The sequence below is a fragment of the Schistocerca gregaria genome, unplaced genomic scaffold (genome assembly GCF_023897955.1).
Source record: "Schistocerca gregaria isolate iqSchGreg1 unplaced genomic scaffold, iqSchGreg1.2 ptg000451l, whole genome shotgun sequence".
Lineage (NCBI taxonomy): Eukaryota > Metazoa > Arthropoda > Insecta > Orthoptera > Acrididae > Schistocerca > Schistocerca gregaria.
The window spans coordinates 544,426-548,207 of NW_026061871.1; positions in this window are offsets into that span (position 1 = coordinate 544,426).

Here is a 3,782-nt window from a genome sequence, read left to right on the forward strand (position 1 = left end):
TCATTCGCTTTTGCGCGACGTTGAACTATAAATAAGGCTGTCACTAGCGTGAGCGTCGTGTAAAGTCGGAAAAGTCATCTGCATGGGTGATTGCCAAGTTTGGGGAGCGTTTCGTAGTACGATCAGTGCAATGGGGACACGGAAACTTGTTGTGTCCCAGTGTTTTGCAGTTGGACGACAAGAGTTTTACACAGTAGCAAAGAGCGAGGCACTGAGTTGGCATGAACAATGGAGAGCACAATGGGGCTCGAGATGTGCTTGTTACCTCAGGTGCTGTGTGATTGTGGACAAGGAGTGAAATGGACCAATTTGTGACCGCCCTTTCAATTTAAGACGTTCAAAACAGACGGAATTTGCATTCGTAATACCAGAGCATCGAAACTACTTGGAACTCTTGTGTATATGAACGTGTCCGCGCCTTTGTATTCTGGTACCTTCGCCGCTACAAACCAACCAAACATCGTGTCCGTGCACATCAGAGTCGCAAAGAATGGAGAATAGCCAGCCTTGGTCGCGTGTGTAGCTGTAGCTCAGTTGGCAGATCGTTCGCTTAGCGTGTGAACGGTCTCGGGTTCAAGCCCCGGCTCCTCCATTTTTTGTGGTCAGTGCATGGTAAGTGTTGGTCGCGGCGAACATAAACGCACGCAAGAAGTTGCAAAACCAGCGTCACAGACTGATATGATGTTTACTGTCATAAGGAGAGCAAGATGTAAGTGTGGGGACCGGCTGTTATCGTGGTGTTATCGAGTGCAGATCTCTCTTAGGTATCACGGCTTAACGTCATTGAAGTCTAGAGGTGGACAACACGTTCGTCTTACTCAGAGCGGTGTCTGAACTCTATTTTCGACGTTATGCGTGCCACTTTCATTGTGGCCAACTACGATTCGATACAGAATGCACGAAACCTGAAAGACACCCTCACTGATACATAGAGAGTAGTGTTTGTCTGCGGAATAATGGGAGTGCAAGGGTCTGGGACGTTGATATGACTGTATGTAGCACTACTAGTTATCGGGGGGGGTGGGCGTAGCTCAGATGGTAGAGCGCTCGTTTAGTGTGCGAGAGGTACTGGGATCGATACCCAGCGCCTCCAGAATTTTTAACACACCTACATGCGCACCTTGCCATGCAAGTGGAATAATTCCCAACCGGCAGAGGTGTGTAGGCAGATACAAGCGATCGATTAGCATCCACAATTGCGCCGATTCCACGTAAATCCCACTGCACGTTCCCATTCTTTGCGTGCAGTCGGCTGCTACTGGTGTTGCTGGTTGTGACTGCTGATAACAGATGCCGTAGCAATCAATTCATGGAGTGAGTTGTATGTTTTGCGATAGTCTGTCTCTGACAAGGAAGCACAGGTGATATAGGTGCGAACACAGGAAGCTTGCAGCCCCTCGCTGCCTGCAGACACAGAGCAGCCACACTAGAAGAGCGGCCTAAGCCGTAGGCGAAATGTGCTCATTCGCTTTTGCGCGACGTTGAACTATAAATAAGGCTGTCACTAGCGTGAGCGTCGTGTAAAGTCGGAAAAGTCATCTGAGTGGGTGATTGCCAAGTTTGGGGAGCGTTTCGTAGTACGATCAGTGCAATGGGGACACGGAAACTTGTTGTGTCCCAGTGTTTTGCAGTTGGACGACAAGAGTTTTACACAGTAGCAAAGAGCGAGGCACTGAGTTGGCATGAACAATGGAGAGCACAATGGGGCTCGAGATGTGCTTGTTACCTCAGGTGCTGTGTGATTGTGGACAAGGAGTGAAATGGACCAATTTGTGACCGCCCTTTCAATTTAAGACGTTCAAAACAGACGGAATTTGCATTCGTAATACCAGAGCATCGAAACTACTTGGAACTCTTGTGTATATGAACGTGTCCGCGCCTTTGTATTCTGGTACCTTCGCCGCTACAAACCAACCAAACATCGTGTCCGTGCACATCAGAGTCGCAAAGAATGGAGAATAGCCAGGCTTGGTCGCGTGTGTAGCTGTAGCTCAGTTGGCAGATCGTTCGCTTAGCGTGTGAACGGTCTCGGGTTCAAGCCCCGGCTCCTCCATTTTTTGTGGTCAGTGCATGGTAAGTGTTGGTCGCGGCGAACATAAACGCACGCAAGAAGTTGCAAAACCAGCGTCACAGACTGATATGATGTATACTGTCATAAGGAGAGCAAGATGTAAGTGTGGGGACCGGCTGTTATCGTGGTGTTATCGAGTGCAGATCTCTCTTAGGTATCACGGCTTAACGTCATTGAAGTCTAGAGGTGGACAACACGTTCGTCTTACTCAGAGCGGTGTCTGAACTCTATTTTCGACGTTATGCGTGCCACTTTCATTGTGGCCAACTACGATTCGATACAGAATGCACGAAACCTGAAAGACACCCTCACTGATACATAGAGAGTAGTGTTTGTCTGCGGAATAATGGGAGTGCAAGGGTCTGTGACGTTTATATGACTGTATGTAGCACTACTAGTTATCGTGGGGGTGGGCGTAGCTCAGATGGTAGAGCGCTCGGTTAGTGTGCGAGAGGTACTGGGATCGATACCCAGCGCCTCCAGAATTTTTAACACACCTACATGCGCACCTTGCCATGCAAGTGGAATAATTCCCAACCGGCAGAGGTGTGTAGGCAGATACAAGCGAACGATTAGCATCCACAATTGCGCCGATTTCACGTAAATCCCACTGCACGTTCCCATTCTTTGCGTGCAGTCGGCTGCTACTGGTGTTGCTGGTTGTGACTGCTGATAACAGATGCCGTAGCAATCAATTCATGGAGTGAGTTGTATGTTTTGCGATAGTCTGTCTCTGACAAGGAAGCACAGGTGATATAGGTGCGAACACAGGAAGCTTGCAGCCCCTCGCTGCCTGCAGACACAGAGCAGCCACACTAGAAGAGCGGCCTAAGCCGTAGGCGAGATGTGCTCATCCGCTTTGGCGCGACGTCGAACTATAAATAAGGCTGTCACTAGCGTGAGCGTTGCGTGAGCGTCGTGTAAAGTCGGAAAAGTCATCTGCATGGGTGATTGCCAAGTTTGGGGAGCGTTTCGTAGTACGATCAGTGCAATGGGGACACGGAAACTTGTTGTGTCCCAGTGTTTTGCAGTTGGACGACAAGAGTTTTACACAGTAGCAAAGAGCGAGGCACTGAGTTGGCATGAACAATGGAGAGCACAATGGGGCTCGAGATGTGCTTGTTACCTCAGGTGCTGTGTGATTGTGGACAAGGAGTGAAATGGACCAATTTGTGACCGCCCTTTCAATTTAAGACGTTCAAAACAGACGGAATTTGCATTCGTAATACCAGAGCATCGAAACTACTTGGAACTCTTGTGTATATGAACGTGTCCGCGCCTTTGTGTTCTGGTACCTTCGCCGCTACAAACCAACCAAACATCGTGTCCGTGCACATCAGAGTCGCAAAGAATGGAGAATAGCCAGCCTTGGTCGCGTGTGTAGCTGTAGCTCAGTTGGCAGATCGTTCGCTTAGCGTGTGAACGGTCTCGGGTTCAAGCCCCGGCTCCTCCATTTTTTGTGGTCAGTGCATGGTAAGTGTTGGTCGCGGCGAACATAAACGCACGCAAGAAGTTGCAAAACCAGCGTCACAGACTGATATGATGTATACTGTCATAAGGAGAGCAAGATGTAAGTGTGGGGACCGGCTGTTATCGTGGTGTTATCGAGTGCAGATCTCTCTTAGGTATCACGGCTTAACGTCATTGAAGTCTAGAGGTGGACAACACGTTCGTCTTACTCAGAGCGGTGTCTGAACTCTATTTTCGACGT